The sequence below is a fragment of the Hyla sarda genome, chromosome 1 (assembly GCF_029499605.1).
Source record: "Hyla sarda isolate aHylSar1 chromosome 1, aHylSar1.hap1, whole genome shotgun sequence".
In the NCBI taxonomy this organism is placed as follows: Eukaryota; Metazoa; Chordata; class Amphibia; order Anura; family Hylidae; genus Hyla; species Hyla sarda.
Window position 1 is genome coordinate 427756184 of NC_079189.1, and position 19585 is coordinate 427775768.

General features: G+C 43.8%; 1 protein-coding gene across 3 annotated transcripts in view; it reads right to left on the reverse strand.

Annotated features, from left to right (window-relative positions):
• The window catches only part of TTC28 (tetratricopeptide repeat domain 28), a 652388-nt gene that overhangs the window by 504444 nt on the left and 128359 nt on the right, over positions 1–19585 (reverse strand). The window lies entirely within an intron of this gene.

Below are 19585 nucleotides of genomic sequence, written 5' to 3' on the forward strand. Positions count from 1 at the left end.
AGCTCCGCCAAGATATGGACTCTGTTCGCACGAGGCGTTTCTTCTCCTCGGCTCCTCTCTCCTCTGGTCCCCTGCAATCTGTTCCTGTGCCTCCCGCCGTGGAGGCTATGCAGGTCGACCGGTCTCGCCTGACACCTCAAGAGAGGACACGACGCCGCATGGAGAACCTCTGCCTGTACTGTGCTAGTACCGAACACTTCCTGAGGGATTGTCCTATCCGTCCTCCCCGCCTGGAAAGACGTACGCTGACTCCGCACAAAGGTGAGACAATCCTTGATGTCTACTCTGCTTCTCCACGTCTTACTGTGCCTGTGCGGATGTCTGCCTCTGCCTTCTCCTTCTCTACTGTGGCCTTCTTGGACTCTGGATCTGCAGGAAATTTTATTTTGGCCTCTCTCGTCAACAGGTTCAACATCCCAGTGACCAGTCTCGCCAGACCCCTTTACATCAATTGTGTAAACAATGAAAGATTGGACTGTACCATACGTTTCCGCACGGAGCCCCTTCTAATGAGCATCGGATCTCATCACGAGAGGATTGAACTTTTGGTCCTCCCCAATTGCACCTCGGAAATTCTCCTTGGACTTCCCTGGCTTCAACTTCATTCCCCAACCCTGGATTGGTCCACTGGGGAGATCAAGAGTTGGGGGCCCTCTTGTTCCAAGGACTGTCTAAAACCGGTTCCCAGTAACCCTTGCCGTGACTCTGTGGTTCCTCCAGTAACCGGTCTCCCTAAGGCCTATATGGACTTCGCGGATGTTTTCTGCAAAAAACAAGCGGAGACTCTACCTCCTCACAGGCCTTATGATTGTCCTATCGACCTCCTCCCGGGCACTACTCCACCCCGGGGCAGAATTTATCCTCTCTCTGCCCCAGAGACTCTTGCCATGTCTGAATACGTCCAGGAAAATTTAAAAAAGGGCTTTATCCGTAAATCCTCCTCTCCTGCCGGAGCCGGATTTTTCTTTGTGTCCAAAAAAGATGGCTCCCTACGTCCTTGCATTGACTACCGCGGTCTTAATAAAATCACGGTTAAGAACCGCTACCCCCTACCCCTCATCTCTGAACTCTTTGATCGCCTCCAAGGTGCCCACATCTTTACTAAATTGGACTTAAGAGGCGCCTATAACCTCATCCGCATCAGAGAGGGGGATGAGTGGAAAACAGCATTTAACACCAGAGATGGACACTTTGAGTATCTGGTCATGCCCTTTGGCCTGTGCAACGCCCCTGCTGTCTTCCAAGACTTTGTTAATGAAATTTTTCGTGATCTGTTATACTCCTGTGTTGTTGTATATCTGGATGATATCCTAATTTTTTCGGCCAATCTAGAAGAACACCGCCAGCATGTCCGTATGGTTCTTCAGAGACTTCGTGACAATCAACTCTATGCTAAAATTGAGAAATGTCTGTTTGAATGCCAATCTCTTCCTTTTCTAGGATATTTGGTCTCTGGCCAGGGACTACAAATGGATCCAGACAAACTCTCTGCCGTCTTAGATTGGCCACGCCCCTCCGGACTCCGTGCTATCCAACGCTTTTTGGGGTTCGCCAATTATTACAGGCAATTTATTCCACATTTTTCTACCCTTGTGGCTCCTATCGTGGCTTTAACCAAAAAAAATGCCGATCCCAAGTCCTGGCCTCCTCAAGCGGAAGACGCCTTTAAACGACTCAAGTCTGCCTTTTCTTCGGCTCCCGTGCTCTCCAGACCTGACCCTTCCAAACCCTTCCTACTGGAGGTTGATGCCTCCTCAGTGGGAGCTGGAGCTGTTCTTCTACAGAAAAATTCTTCCGGGCATGCCGTCACTTGTGGTTTTTTTTCTAGGACCTTCTCTCCGGCGGAGAGGAACTACTCCATCGGGGATCGAGAGCTTCTAGCCATTAAATTAGCACTTGAGGAATGGAGGCATCTGCTGGAGGGATCAAGATTTCCAGTTATTATTTACACCGACCACAAGAACCTCTCCTACCTCCAGTCTGCCCAACGGCTGAATCCTCGCCAGGCCCGGTGGTCTCTGTTCTTTGCCCGGTTTAATTTTGAGATTCACTTTCGTCCTGCCGATAAGAACATTAGGGCCGATGCTCTCTCTCGTTCCTCGGATGCCTCAGAAGTTGAACTCTCTCCGCAACACATCATTCCACCTGACTGCCTGATCTCCACTTCTCCAGCCTCCATCAGGCAAACTCCTCCAGGAAAGACCTTTGTTTCTCCACGCCAACGCCTCGGAATCCTCAAATGGGGTCACTCCTCCCATCTCGCAGGTCATGTGGGCATCAAGAAATCTCTGCAACTCATCTCCCGCTTCTATTGGTGGCCGACTCTGGAGACGGATGTTGTGGACTTTGTGCGAGCCTGCACTATCTGTGCCCGGGATAAGACTCCTCGCCAGAAGCCCGCTGGTTTTCTTCATCCCCTGCCTGTCCCCGAACAGCCTTGGTCTCTGATTGGTATGGATTTTATTACTGATTTACCCCCTTCCCGTGGCAACACTGTTATTTGGGTGGTCGTTGATCGATTCTCCAAAATGGCACATTTCATCCCTCTTCCTGGTCTTCCTTCAGCGCCTCAGTTGGCTAAACAATTTTTTGTACACATTTTTCGTCTTCACGGGTTGCCTACGCAGATCGTCTCGGATAGAGGTGTCCAATTCGTGTCTAAATTCTGGAGGGCTCTCTGTAAACAACTCAAGATTAAATTAAATTTTTCTTCTGCATATCATCCCCAGTCCAATGGACAAGTAGAAAGAATTAACCAGGTCTTGGGTGATTATTTGCGACATTTTGTTTCCTCCCGCCAGGATGACTGGGCAGATCTCCTTCCATGGGCCGAATTCTCGTATAACTTCAGAGTCTCTGAATCTTCCTCCAAATCCCCATTTTTCGTGGTGTACGGCCGTCACCCTCTTCCCCCCCTCCCTACCCCCTTGCCCTCTGGTCTACCCGCTGTGGATGAAATTTCTCGTGACCTTTCCATCATATGGAGAGAGACCCAAAATTCTCTCTTACAGGCTTCATCACGCATGAAGAAGTTCGCAGATAAGAAAAGAAGAGCTCCTCCCGTTTTTTCCCCTGGAGACAAGGTATGGCTCTCCGCTAAATATGTCCGCTTCCGTGTCCCTAGCTACAAGTTGGGACCACGCTATCTTGGTCCTTTCAAAGTTTTGTGTCAAATTAATCCTGTCTCTTACAAACTTCTTCTTCCTCCTTCTCTTCGTATCCCTAATGCCTTTCACGTCTCTCTTCTTAAACCACTCATCCTCAACCGTTTTTCTCCCAAATCTGTTCCTCCCACTCCTGTTTCCGGCTCCTCGGACATCTTCTCTGTCAAAGAGATCTTAGCCTCTAAAAAGGTCAGAGGGAAAACTTTTTTTTTAGTGGACTGGGAGGGTTGTGGTCCTGAAGAGAGATCCTGGGAACCTGAGGACAACATCCTAGACAAAAGTCTGCTCCTCAGGTTCTCAGGCTCTAAGAAGAGGGGGAGACCCAAGGGGGGGGGTACTGTTAGGCCGAGCGCTCCGGGTCCCCGCTCCTCCCCGGAGCGCTCGCTACACTCTCCCCGCTGCAGCGCTCCGGTCAGATCCACTGACCCGGGGCGCTGCGATTCCGCTTCCAGCCGGGATGCGATTCGCGATGCGGGTAGCGCCCGCTCGCGATGCGCACCCCGGCTCCCGTACCTGACTCGCTCTCCCTCGGTCCTGTCCCGGCGCGCGCGGCCCCGCTCCCTAGGGCGCGCGCGCGCCGGGTCTTTGCGATTTAAAGGGCCACTGCGCCGCTGATTGGCGCAGTGATTCCAATTAGTGTCTTCACCTGTGCACTTCCCTATATCACCTCACTTCCCCTGCACTTCCTTGCCGGATCTTGTTGCCATTGTGCCAGTGAAAGCGTTTCCTTGTGTGTTCCTAGCCTGTGTTCCAGACCTCCTGCCGTTGCCCCTGACTACGATCCTTGCTGCCTGCCCCGACCTTCTGCTACGTCCGACCTTGCTTCTGTCTACTCCCTTGTACCGCGCCTATCTTCAGCAGCCTGAGAGGTGAGCCGTTGCTAGTGGATACGACCTGGTCACTACCGCCGCAGCAAGACCATCCCGCTTTGCGGCGGGCTCTGGTGAAAACCAGTAGTGACTTAGAACCGGTCCACTAGCACGGTCCACGCCAATCCCTCTCTGGCACAGAGGATCCACTACCTGCCAGCCGGCATCGTGACAAGGGTAAGATGACCGTAGAGTCAGGAGTTTGTCGGGCGCAGAAAGGAACCGTCAGGAAGCAGAGTAAAATCAATGGATTTATTGAATGCAACGCATTTCGCTGCGCATGCGCAGCGAAACGCATTGCATTCAATAAATCCATTGATTTTACTCTGCTTCCTGACGGTTCCTTTCTGCGCCGGACAAACTCCCGACTCTACGGTCATCTTACCCTGGTTCCAGTTCTACTAAGGAGGGCTGCAGTGGACCCATTCATTTATTTCACGCTAGACCTTGTTGTGTGTGGGCGCACAACCAGCTTTGGTAAGCGGCTTGTGAATACCTTCCCATCCCCCCCCACTAACAAGATCTGCTGATCCCGCACATGAGGCGCCTTCTACCCTCTCTTTAGATACAATTGAAGGCACTCTTACTTTGCCCGTTTTTATTGCTGCAGTCACATTTACGCATATATAATTTTAGTTTGAATCTATATGGCTGAAAACCAGTCACACTGTATTCAGATAAAAAGGTATAATTGGACAATCTAGTCTGGCAAATGACAGGGCGGCAGAGATACTGTGTGAGTATAAAATATTTACTCTGATCCAAGAACCCCTGGTAAGCAATCTCTTTCTATCTGAATGGCTGCTTTCACTGTGGATGGATTATAGCACATACCACTGTGTTTTCATGTCCAGGCACAGTCTTTATCACCCTTACCAACCTACCAGTTTTCATATGAATAATGCAGTAGGAAACGTCTACTGAAAAAGGTTGTTTTTTTTTATCACTGCTTTTCTTATTTTTATATTGTTTGTAAAACACTTACCTTTATAACAGAACATTAGTGTTCTTACAAATACAGAATGTATGGACACTAAACAATGAAACCACAGAAGTTACAATTTCAATATCAGGTTTTTAATCTGTTGTATATTTTCAGACATTTTTATAACATATTTGTATTCAAATAGATTAGAAGTGGGTAAAGCACTTTAACAAACTGCTGTAAGCAGACATTGCTCCTTCTTGAAAAAAAGACAACGCAAAATAAGGCTCTGTTTAGACAAGCATCTGCAGGTCAATTTACCTGCTGTGTTATTTTTTTCTCTATAGTTGCAAGCTGATGTGTATTGGTGTATTATATATAATCCTATTCACCAATTTTAGGCTAAATTTCCACTTGGTTCTTTTTTCTGAATTTTTGGAATACTGCCACTGCAGTTTTTGAGCCAAAGTCAGAAGTGTATTCAAAAGGAATAGGACATATATAGGAAGGACTTACACTTCCCCTCCCTTATGGATCCACTTCTGACTTTGGCTCAAAAACTGAAGGCAGATCTCCAAAAACTGCCAGAAAAAAAACCAAGCGGAAACTTAGCCTTAGGGGGCTGATTCAGGTGTAAAAGCATGACCTAAAGAAGCATTTTGCTGTTTCCTTCATCACATTAAAGAAATGTGTGTGAGCCATACCATAGAAACTGGACATTACTGTATTATTAAAGTCATGGGGGAAGTGTTTCTCCAGAAGGAAGGAAGCTGGCTTTTTAGAGCCACATATTAGAGATAAGTCTATGTCCAACCCATAAGAGAGCATTAAAACAGTTAAACTATTTATATTAGCTATACCCTAGAAGAAAGCATTCTCCGAAAGAGAGTCAGCCTTCTTTCTTCCTTTTCCTAGGGAGCACTGTCTGGCCTATGAATCCCCACGCCAGCTGGTGGCTTCCATTCCAATAAAAAAAAACTACCTCGCTCAGCCAACCAGCACCCTATTTTGTACTCATGTGGGGCAAGAGCTCTGAAACAGCTGTCTAAAGATGGGTTCTCTTCCTAATATTAAGGCCCCCTGAGAAACTAACTGAGGGGGCTTCTAAGGTCCTCCTTGCAAGGTGTGCCAGCAGCAGTCCAGTGTAAATTGTCCGTGTGAAGTATGTAAGCGCTGTCAGATTCAGCCATTGACAGCACATGCACAAGCAATCTTCAAGAGTCGCCACTGGCAAGTGAGCTCTGTGTGCCAATCAAAAGGAGGAGCAGGCGTGATGTCAGCAGAGAGATGCATTGCAGCCCTGGAACAAAGCAGACCCCAGGACATGCCTCTCTGACACTTGTGGACCATTTAAAAAAACATTTTTTATACATAATAAAGATACCAAATCCACTTACAAAAGCTCTACTTTGAATAATGACACTAATCCCTGCCAGATTTTTCCAGCAGTTTAGCAGAGATAATGCATGTAACACACACACACACACACACATAATGTGTATGCTATGGTGCCATGCTCCAATGCTGCAATGTTGAAGTATACACCATATAGCATGCACAAACAGACTATAGTAGACTGTAACTTAAAAAAGTTCTTGTAAAACCTACCCTAACAAATGTTACCCCCCCACCACCACCACCACTGTCCACAGTCAGATTAAGCTCACTGGCACTGGCCTGCACTGGCACCCAGAAACCCAGGAGGAGGAGGACTAGTTGCTGTTGCTGCTAGCATGGCCCCCGCTACCTCTCCTGACATTTTGCTGCTAGGCCAGGGTGAGGTGAGGGACTGAGTAAGACTGTGCCCACCTCCTGCTTTGTTCTTCCCCACCACAGCAGTGTGCCACAGGTCCACCTCCACGTTACATTCTGGAGGACAGGCCGTGGTGGAGGTTGCACTACTGCTGGGCTGGTCTTTCAGCCAAAGGCAGCCAGGACTAGCACCAGCAACCAGCTGCTACCGCTGATCCCCCTTTACAGAGGCTGCAGCTGGCCTTCGGGAATAACAAGGGCCCCCTTTTACAAGTGGCCCCCAGCTATGTCATTGCTTATGGGTTGGATACAGATTTGCAGGGTAGCTACCTCCAATAGGCACCAGAGAGCCAGCTTTGTGGACCTTGGAGAACATCTAATTTTCACATATTATTAAATTCATGTTACAGGCATAACAAAAGAAGGGTCAATCTGTTCTCACATGTGAAATAGAATCCGGCACATCTGTAGGTTGTGATGCTTATGGTGGGGTCAATTCCAGAGTAATAAAGCAAAAATTCGGGCACTCACCAAATATCAATGCAATTCTTAGTGTGTATTCCATAACACAGGGAACAGAGCACATTTTGGTTAAGTAAGCATCCCTGTTGTTATAGTTTACACATGACCTACAGCACATAGGCCGGCACTTATCACTGTAGGTGTAAGTGAAGCATTTATCATTGTAGGTGTAAGTGAAGCATTTATCATTGTAGGTGTAAGTGAAGCATTTATCATTGTAGGTGTAAGTGAAGCATTTATCATTGTAGGTGTAAGTGAAGCATTTATCATTGTAGGTGTAAGTGAAGCATTTATCATTGTAGGTGTAAGTGAAGCATTTATCATTGTAGGTGTAAGTGAAGCATTTTTCTACACCTTTTTTTGTGTGCTGGTAATGTATAGAAGCACCAAATTTATTAAATGGTCACAGAGCATTTGATAAATTTTGTGCAGGTCACATTTTCAGAAATTTTACTCTTCACATACACCTAAGTCTGGGCTGGTGTAGCTTTAGAGACTTTTCAGTGGCTTTGCGCCTTTTTTGCGCCTTTTCACAAAAACCCTTCCATATCATGTGTATTGCCAAAATCAGTGGATTGCAACTCAAAATCAGCAAAAAGTGTAAACCAAAAGGCACAAATAAACCCTGCTTGCGCCTTTTTGCGCCTTTTCTAGACGCAAAAAACAGTCTAAAAACAATGATAAACGTCGGCCATAATCTCTACTTATTCAAAACGGGAAAGTAACCTGAACCTTCCACAGACTGAGAAAAGTACCTATAGAAACCAGTATGAATAAAACTCAAAATATCAAAAATGCCACAATGGTAAAGAACTGCAATAACCTAAGATATAAGTGGTGATTTTACTTGTGATTGTGTATAAGTGTATTGAGAAAGCCGCACTGGCTGTGATGAGTGGCCTCGGAAGTCTCCATTAGGTTCACATGTGGGGTATTTTGTCAGTGCAAATTCCACAGCAAAATGCTACAACAAAGTATAGTACAGTGCATATAAATATGGTATAGAAAAACCCTATTCCCATGCTCTGCAACAGTGTTTCCCAACCAGGGTGCCTCCGGATGTTGCAAAACTAAAACTCCCAGCATGCCCGGACAGCCAAAGGCTGTCCGGGCATGCTGGGAGTTGTAGTTTTGCAACACCTGGAGGCACCCTGGTTGGGAAACACTGCTCTACAAAAATCCACCCATAAGTAAGAGCATTCTGAGATGTTAATTTCTGATCCAGAGTTGCATTCTTTGTCACTGTTTGCAGCGGACTTCACCTACTCTGGAATTAATCATGATGTAACTCCAGATGGTATTGATTTGCTGCAGACTTTCTCCACAATGTGTGAACTTGCCCTTAAAAGATGTTCAATATGATGTATACTATTTTTTTTTCTTACTATAATATACTTTAAATTTTGGAATGCCAGGAATGAGGTGTTTTGAGTAGATCTGGGGCAATTGCGCCATTCCCATATTACTACATAACCTCCTGGCAAATAGTTGTTAAGTATTTGCTGTTGTAATAATTGAGACGCTATAAATAGGATGAATAGAACGAACAATGAATATATACATGGTAGTACCTCTTTGAGGCGCAATGTATGTACCTTGGGAAATTTATGTGGCATGCCTTTTAATATGTAATATATGCTAAAATATGCGTTGAAAAACTATGTGGTAACCAAACCTAAGTGTTAGGCTATGTTCACTCAGAATTGTATTTGGAAAAATCGCGTCTGCATTTTTAACATTAACCTCTTCAGGACGCCGGGCGTATGCAGACGCCCTGCATCCCGAGTCCTTAAGGACGTGGGGCGTATGCATATGCCCGTAGGAATTACGGTCCCCGCCGCTAGCCAGTTGGGGACCAGACCGGGATGCCTGCTGAAATAGCAGAAAATTCTGAGACCCCCCCATGTCGGCGATCGCAGAAAATTGCATGTCAATTCAGACATGCGATTTTCTGCTATTCCGGGCTGATCGGGTCTCTGATGACCCGATCACCCGGAAAATAGGGATGATCGGAGCTGTCAGTGACAGCCCCGATCATCCTGAAGGCTAGGACGAGGTTGCAGTGCTGCAATCTCCTCCTATCCCCTGCCATTGGTCAGAACTGATTAGATAGATAGCTGAACATAAAGCTTGCTAGTTTCTTATAAGGATGTACTGATATAAATCATATAAATATAAAACAAATCCTTTTGTATATGCATATATTTGCATTTTGCAGGTACAGCTTATGTCCCTTATCTGTGCCTACACATTTTTTCCGTCACAATTTGTTGACTATCATAAAGACCTAATTCCCGGGCTGCGCGTCCTAATATGTTTTCCCCTTGCACTTACAGACAGAGCATGATTCAATGATATGGCTCTACAATAGCTAATTATCTATAAAAATAAATTAGCACAATATATAGCAGTAATTATTGTACAGAACAACCTGTGCTAGGACATAGATCAGAGCCTCGGATTGTCATCTCGAATGTAGGATCATATTAATATAAAAGCAAGGAGATGGTGTCTTGCCAGGGAAGAAAACTACTTGTGATGGGTTTGAAAACAGCTTCAATCTCATTTTCATTACGCAATATATTGTGTACTGCAAAACAGCACAAATAATCGGCTCTAGCATGGTCTACAAACTATCAACATTATTATGAGTGAATAAGCAAAATGACTTTAATATTGATGGCCTATCCTCAAAGCCATAAATATCAGATTGTGGGGTTCCAACTCCAGCCCCCCCCCACCCCCAAGCTAGGAAATGGACTGAGCCGGATGTAGTACAAAACGTATGGAGCTGTGCCAAGCGATAAAGAAGCAGCCTGAGTGCCATTGCCCCTTCACTCAGCTGGTCTGTAGAAGAGCTAGAACTGGGAATCCCTTAGACCTGGCATTAAAGGGAAGCCCCATAGAAAAGGAATGAGTTCCGACTGTACACGCATGCTGTGCTCCATTCATTCAGGGAACAAGTTTCCCTTATTCACTTAATCGGTGGGGGTTGAAGCAGTTGACCCCCACTAATCAGATTGTTTTCCCTTATCTTGGGTATTCTCACCTCTATACATTACCCCCTATCCACAGGGTTGGGGATAACGTATAGTGTTGGGAGTACAAATGTTATTGTTTTTCCTATGAAAAGGCCATCAATATTAATCTCCTGAAAAGCACTTAAAGGGGTACTCCGCTGCTCAGCGTCGCCAGCTTCAGCGCCAGCTCCAGCGTTCGGAACAGTTTGTTCCAAACGCTGAGCAGTGGAGTACCCCTTAACCTCTTCAGGACGCAGGGCGTATGGATACGCCCTGCATTCCGAGTCCTTAAGGACCGAGGGCGTATCAATACGCCCGTGGGAAATCCGGTCCCAACCGCTAGCCGGTTGGGGACCGGAGCCGGATGCCTGCTGAAATCATTCAGCAGGCACCCTGGCACATCGCCCAGGAGGGTCCTGAGACCCCCCCATGTCGGCGATCGGAGAAAATCGCATGTCAATTCAGACATGTGATTTTCTCCAATTCCGGACTGATCGGGTCACCAGACCCGATCACCCGGAAAATAGGGCTGATCGGAGTTGTCAGCAACACCCCCGATCAGCCTAAAGGATTGGAGTGAGATCGCAAAGCTGCGATCTCTTCCTATCCCCTGCCATTACTCAGAACGCCATGGCAACCCCCCGTTCTGCCCACCCCTGGATGTCGAGAGGCTCTGGGAAGAAGATGGAGGCCGTACCTGCAGGAGAAGAAGCCTGGGGACATGGGATCTTCGCTGGAGCCTGCAGGATCCTGATCAGGTAGGGAATCGACAGTGGGGGGGGGGGGGAATTGAAAGTGAAAGTAAGTCGATCTTTACTGTGGCAACCACTAGGGGGGCCAAACTGCAACTCCCAGCATGCCCAGAGTGCCAAAGGCTGTCTGGGCCTGCTGGGAATTGTAGTTTTGCAACATCTGGAGGGTCACAGTTTGGAGACCACTTTTACAGTGGTGCCCAAACAGTAGCCCTCCAGATGTTGCCAAACTACAACTCTCAGCATGCCTCGACTGCCCAGGCATGCTGGGAGTTGTAGTTCTGTAACATCTGTCCCTTCAGATTTAGCAATTTTCATGACATTTTTGAAAATTGCTGCTCTACTTTGAAGCCCTCTAATTTTTTTCAAAAAGCAAAAGTATGTCCATTTTATGATGCCAACATAAAGTAGACATATTGTGTTTGTGAAGAAAAAATTTTTGGGGGGGGAATATCCATTTTCCTTACAAGCAGAGAGTTTCAAAGTTAGAAAAATGCAAAATTTTCAAAATTTTCATGAAATTTTGGGATTCTTCACCAAAAAAGGATGCAATTAACGCCGAAAATTTACCACCAAAATAAAGTAGAATATGTCCCGAAAAAACTATCTCAGAATCAGAATATTCGGTAAAAGTGTTTTCGCGTTATTAATTTGTAATGTGACGGTGGTCAGAATTGCGAAAAAGGGCTCAGTCCTTAAGGTGAAAAAGGGCTGCGTCCTTAAGGGGTTAAAACAAATGAAATATACAACTTACATGGCAAGCAACAACATTTATGTGCAAAACTCAGCTTATCGATGGCTTCTGACATACACCTCGACAGGAACAGGGTCCAACGTGTTTAAGAAACCAATATCCAGCCCAGTATATGTCAAAGCATAGAAAAACACTCAGCAAGAGCTAATCTCAACGCATTTCTGACATCATTGGATGCCCTTATTCATAGGTTATCTACTTTTACATACACTGATAGTTACACTTACAAGGAAAGAGTGGACCAACGACCTGTTGTCTACATGCACCAATGGTTTTACCTGCCTCTAGGAAGTATAAAGTCAACAAAACACTGATTTCGAAAAACAAAATTAAAATTTTGAGTGTAAAATTATGGTTCTTATGACTAGGTGCCAGGACAAAGGGGGGAAATATTTTATTAGCAGAAAACTAATTAAAATGTTATAGGTTGAATAACAGGGTTATGGATGTATTGTCTCCATGATATTGGTACAGCAGCACAAAAAAAACTCGGAATGGAATATTATGAAATCGCAATTTCAGTATACAAAATGTTAAGTGAACAGACAAATAGGAAGCCTTGCAATTCGATTATGGGAAGACTTAGCTCGGGCCTGCACAAAAGGAGCTGTCAATTAGGTATTTCCTATTAATGGAAGGCCATGTGGGCAGCTCAAATGCAAACGGTTTATAGATGACAAAACTGAAAACTGATCCTATTGAAAGCCGACATCTGACCGCTGAAACAAAGACGTGACACACGTCCTTTTGTCTTCACACTCACATTAGTCACATGTCATATTTTGTAGAGATAAACTGGATAAAATGTCTTCAGGTCTACCAAAAACCATCCAATAGGTAATGCATTTTGTATGGTAAAAACGAAAACCCAGTGAAAAAACACAGACTTATTAGAGTTACACTTAAACTAAGTTTGTTTTTTTACATCGCATCAGGGTGTAATGGACTTGTTTTGGTCATTGCCTACAATATCCAGAGTGGACTATTTCTCCTGATCAGGTTATTGTGCTGTAAACTAAAAAAAATAAAAACTATTAAAACACAACTAGAATAATGTAGCACAGAAGTTGATTACATACAATAAACAGAGGAGATACTAGGTCCTATTCTACAAAAGATATTATGTGATATTTACATATAAGTGTAATTAAAAAGATATATAAAAGACAAAAAAATATTAACAGTAACAATGTTTAAAAGTTTAATACCTAAAAGCTATACTTCCTCTCACATGATGCTTCAGTACAACATGAATTGTTTGTGACATGTGTTCTTTCAATGTCATGAATACCAAGACAAATCTGATGTCTACATTTTTGCCACTTGATCCACTAATTGTATATATTAACATAACTATATGCACAATGGTCATTAACATAATAAATTGTGTTATTGCATAATTTCAGCTTCTGATGATAACTTGTAAAGCCAGTAAATTATAGATGGGGTTTAATTGTAAATGCCAACACAGACGATTTACAGACTGATTTAATGAGAATCCAGCTAATTATAATGGAAACCAGTTTAAGATGAGAAAATATAACTAGTTATATAGACAATGGGGTAATTAGTGTTATTAGGCTCTTACATGCACCAGCAGAACAATATAATACTTCTTCAATGCTGCAGGATGGAAAAGATGTACTTAAGTCCAAAGTCCTGTAAATTTGTACATGAAAAGCAACAATTAAACAAAACCTTACACTAACTCTAGATCATACCCATATAACCCCCAAAAAGTGTTTGACATGTCATCAGTCAGTAGTTTATGTGGGCCCTTGGGTTTCCATTGGCTGGGCCCTTAATTCTTAAAGGAACACTCTACTCCTAGACATCTTATCCCCTAAGGGGGGGGGGGGTTGGTTGACCGCTGGGACTCCTCGCGATCTCTGGCCTGTTACCCCTGGAGTTCTGAACATTTATGTTCAGAACATCGGGGTGCCGGGCCGGAGAACACAGAAGGGTCCCAGCAGTAGAACCCCACAAGCAGACATCTAATCCTCTATCCTTCGGATAGGGAATAAGATGTCTAGAGGTGGAGTATCCCTTTAACTTCTCTTATTCACTCAGTATCTTATATACCCAAAATAGCGTCAATGATGACTTTGTCAAGTTTAGGCCCCCAGAGGCAGATACAGTCATGGTAGTAAATGATGGCTCCCCTGAAATTTTTCAAGAAAATGAAGTATTTCTCACAGAAAAGGATTTCAGTAAGACATGTTTTACTATACACAAAACTTGTGGAAATATATCAACAATCTCTTACAATTCCATTTCCAGAGATCTAGATTTGCCTTTTTTCACAGTGGGCAACATTATCAATAAGTTTGCAACCCATGGCCCTGGGCATGGACGGAAGAGAATAATTGATGAAAGGTGTCAACGCAGGATAGTTCGGATGGTGGATAAGCAGCCCCAAACAAGTTCCAAAGATATTCAAGCTGTTCTGCAGGCTCAGGGAGCATCAGTGTCAGCACGAACTATCTGTCAACATTTAAATGAAATGAAATGTTATGGCAGGAGACCCAGGAGGACCCCACTACGGACACAGAGACATAAAAAAGCAAGACTACATTTTGCCAAAATTAACTTGAGTAAGCCAAGATCCTTCTGGGAAAATGTCTTGTGGACAGATGAGACCAAGAGAGAGCTTTTTGGTAAAGCACATCATTCTACTATTTACCGAAAACGGAATGAGGACTACAAAGAAAAGAACACAGTACCTACAGTGAAATATGGTGGAGATTCAATTATATATATATTTTTTTGCTGCCTCTAGCACTGGGTGCCTTGAATGTGTGCAAGGCATCATGAAATTTGAGGATTACCAATGGATTTGGGGTCACACTGTACAGCCCAGTGTCAGAAAGCTTGGTTTGTGTCCGAGATCTTGGGTCTTCCAGCAGGACAATGACCCCAAACATACATCAAAAAGCACCCAGAAATGGATGGCAACAAAGCGCTGGAGAGTTCTGAAGTGGCAGCAATGAGTCCAGATCTAAATCCCATTGAACACCTGTGGAGAGATCTTAAAATTGCTGTTGGGAAAAGGCGCCCTTCAAATAAGAGAGACCTGGAGCAGTTTGCAAAGGAAGAGTGGTCCAACATTCCAGCTGAGAGCTTTAAATAACGTACTGATGGTTATAGGAAGCGACTGATTTCTGTTATTTTTTCCAAAGGGTGCGCAACCAAATATTAAGTTAAGATTAAGTATGGGTACAAATAATTTTGTCCAGCCCATTTTTGGAGTTTGGTGTGACATTATGTCTAATTAGATTTTTATTCTCCCTTTATTGGTTTAGTTCCAATGCACACAAAGGGAATAAACATGTGTATAGCAAAACATGTGTTACTGCAATCCTTTTTCAGGTGGCCCACTGCTGTAGCGGTCATGGCAGGTGGTGGATCCTCTGGACCTGTGTGGATGATGATGTGGGCTGTGCCAAGGGGAGTCTAAGGTGCCGCTGGTTTTCACCAGAGCACGCCGCAAAGCGGGATGGTCTTGCTGCAGCAGGTGGCACTCAGGTCACTACCCCTGACACGACTCGTCCGCACAGGTAGCTGGGAGGTGACGTGGCACAGAAGGAGACTGGCAGGACGTGGCAAGAAGGCAGTAGGTCAGGAAGATGAGGGAGGTGAGTGACGGGCAGTGATTCGCATGCGGGTGCATCCCGCGTTGCGAATCACAGCCCCGCCGGCAGCAGCGACATTTGCAGAGAGCACTCATGGCCGGCATGTCCGGCCGGAGCGCAGGTGTTACAACTGCCAACTATAAATTGTCTATAAGGGTAGGGTCACACATTGCGTATACGCAACATATTTCACCGTGCACAAAATCCACTGAGCAGTGGGAGATACACTGTATATTCTACTGTGAGCAAGTACACAGGGTTTCCTTGTGGCAGATAATATGCAGGATATTTCCAGCTGCACAGTAGATTTTGTGCACCGTGAAATAAGCACACAATTATTGGAAGATTATTAGAAAGAAACAATGGAGGGGGGGGGGGATATACTCCTTATCCCTGTGCCTATCCTTGTTAGGGGAAACTACATTTATTCAGCCAGTGGAATTTTGCTTGCTTCATTCTGCTTGCCGCAGGCACTGATGGATACTTTAACAGTAGGATCGCGTAGACATGCACTGTCCCTATAGACCACAATGCTGCTCAAAAAATGAACATATTCATTCTTTGGGCAGACGTACTCTATGCCTACAGAATTTCACCAAGGTGATTCCGCAGTCTGAACAGAGCAGCAGAATCACAGACTGGTTTTTTGTCACGATCAAACTCAGCTGGAGTTTGATCATGACAGACCTCCACACAGGTCACAAAGCGTGACTAGAAAACTCGCTCACAGTAGTGAATTATGTGTTTCCAGTTTACTGTGCAAAAAAAAAAAATATATATATATATATATATATATATATATATATATATATATATAAAGGCATTTAGGTGTCACTTTAATACATAATTGAGCATGAATATAACATACCAACAATAATTTAAGGAGTGGATCATTTCTAACCGTATTTGCATAACCCACACACATTTCAAGATCTTCTATCGGTTTTAACCACCAGTCATCAGTCCAGAATATTTTACATGCTAGTAAATTAATTATACAGTAAATGTACCATTCATTTGTCATTATTTAAATTATTTCCATGTTAATTGTCACTGTCTAGAAGCAATAGGTTTATTCTGAAGAACCTCCAGGACATGAAGATATCTCCTGTACTGAATATGCATGTGTTAAGCCCATAGACTGGTGTAAATAAATGGTGTAAGAATAATGCAGTGATAAAGGTTGACATCAGTTGCTTTCCTACATCTGCACTATATTGTGATGTAGATCTTTCTAATTATTTGCAGAATACAGAATGTAGAGGAGAGACGTGTGAAGTAGATGGAGTAGGAAGATTAAGGCAGAATTTTCTTACTCAGCATCTTGGGTTGACAGTCAAAATAAGGCAATTAAAATAATAACAAAAGAAAAGCCACATAAAGTAGACAGCTCCTGACCTTTGGCTTGCTGGCTTGACCCTTTAGAGGTCTTGATCTAATCCAGAGGGCAGGGACACATGAGACTTAATTTACAGTTGCAATGGAGCAAAGAAAAGAGCCTACAAGTACTGTGACACCAGGACGGAGTAAGGACAACAATAGCAATGAGTCATATGAGAAAATACATTTATATGAAGCCCTATACTGTTCATGTGCTTGTATCAAACCAGAGAGGTCATAACATTAGGGCAAGAAAATGATTAGGCCTTGTGTTATTTATAAGCAAGTTTTTTTTTCCTTATACATAACATACCATTGTTGGCCAGCCCTATGGAGAAGACTAAAGGGTAAAAAAACACAAAAAATTACACACGAGCATGCTACTTAAAAACAAAAAAAGCCACAGACCCCAATAATGCCACAAAGCACACACATTCAGGAAAAATGTGTAAGTTTAATATTTTCTTCTGTACAATCATGTAATATCTAGCTGCAAAGCTTAGAAAATATGGGGAAAAAAATCTGGGAAAAACTGCATAAAAATGGGGCATTTAAATTTTAAACAGCAGAGGGTCCATGTGCAAAGAAAAAAAAAGTACTATGCCATAAAATTGCACTGCAACTAACATTAATTTGCAGCATTAGGTAGCATGGTTTCCCCACAATAGGTAGCATAGATTCCCCACATTAGGTAGCAGTTTCCCCACATTAGGTAGCATAGATTACCCACATTAGGTAGCAGTTTCCCCACATTAGGTAGCATAGATTCCCCACATTAGGTAGCAGTTTCCCTACATTAGGTGGCACAGATTCCCCACATTAGGTAGCATAGTTTCCCCACATTAGGTAGCATAGATTCCCCACATTAGGTAGCATAGTTTCCCCACATTAGGCAGCATAGATTCCCCACATTAGGTAGCAGTTTCCCCACAATAGGTATAATAGCCCCCCCCCCCCCCCCCCACAGCACACAGACAGACACACACACACAGAAACACACATAGACACACTTACCTGGCCTGCTTCTCCTCTCCGGTGGCGGCCTGACGAGTGACGTCACTAGCGTCCTCCTGCGTGGGTCTGCGTAGGGACATCACTTGCGCAACATCCCTCGTCAGACCCGGGTCGACCGGCTGTAGACTCACTGTCTAAAGTTCCCGCTGCGCTATTATGTGCCACGGCTGTTTTAGAACAGTGAGCAGCGGAGGCGCAGCAAAGGGCGGTGGGCCCCTCACAGGCAGGTGAACCGGTGATAAGTCCGCCCCTGCCTCAGTGAAATAGTACTATAGAAAAATTAGGAGAACTTGGAAACTTATGAAAACTATTGAATAATAATAATGTGAGACGTGGTAGCATATGACTATATTGGGAATTTGGATAAAGCTGACATGTATAAAGGATTTATTAGTAGATTAGAAGCAGAACTGTATTAATTAATGGCAAATGATATTAAGGTAAATAAGGCCATAAAAATGCAGATATTCACGTATAAGAAACAACCCATGGGTTATTGTGTAAACTTGTGAGTTCCAGAGTAACATAAATACCAAGAAAGGCTTGATAAGATTCAGAGGCAGAAATCACATCTTGGGGGAGATTTAGCATTGCCTTTCTGACATTTTACTGGCTATACAGTGGACGATATTTATTAACTGCGTCTTGTTTAAAAAGGCGCAAAAATAATGTGCAATTGTTGAAAAAATGACATGCTACAGCATGTTCTGAGGTGATTTTTCATTTTTGCTAAATTTATCAAACTCTGTGCAAATTTGATAAATTTGGCAAAAATACAGCAAAATAAAAAGGCTACGAATTGGCACATGGGGGAGATTCAACACTGTGCAGAGGAAAACTTGCCCAGTTGCCCACAGCAACCAATCAGATCACTTCTTTCATTTTTAGGAAGGCCTGTAAAAAATGAAATAATCAATCGGATTGGTTACTGTGTGCAACTGGACAACTTTCCCTCTGCATAGATTTGATAAATCTCCCCCATATTGATAAATCTCCCCCCTTATCCCCTATCCAAAAGATATGATGTCTGATCACGGGGGCTGGCCGCTGGGACCCCCTAGTGATCTCTGTGCGGCAACTCGGCATTCCGAACATTTTTGTTCAGAACGCTGGGTTTGGGCGGCCATAGTAGTGATGTCGTGTCCATGAAAGGGGATGTGATGACTGTGGTCTGCAATAACTTAAGAGTCTGCTCTGGGGTCTGATTAGCTTAGGGTTTGGCCTGGGGACTGAATTTGTGTTGCTATCGAGAATAAAATTGGCTGAAGTGATAAGAGGCCAAAGATATCTTAGCCTATAATTCTGTAACCTTCAGAAGACGTTATGCTAACTGTGATACAGGAGAGGCCTAAGTTTGAGCACCAACCTATGGTTTACTTAATCCACCACTGTCAAGTTGTCTTCCACATCTTCTAGGCTGGATTGTAGGGCTGACATTGGGTGGAAGTTCTAATATAGGGGACTACCATTGTGATATAAGCTACATTATAAGCCTCAGACTTGCAGCTCGGCAACATCATTTTATATTAGAGATGCATAGCCCTTGGTTTAGTTCAGGTTGTTGTATTAATAAAACATGATTTTACATCTTCACCCAAATAAATGTGAAGCAATGGAAATGGATTTTCTTTCTGTTCTACGGGTGCAGATCCAAAAGTAGGGATTGTTTTTATATGTATAGTCCTGTTCTATACCTCTGGGAATAGAATACACTACATTAACTTAATTTCCATTGATTAAATAAAGTCATTCTGTGATTTTCAGCAATATGTAACTCTCTTGTCACCAGTCTCCCTTCCCC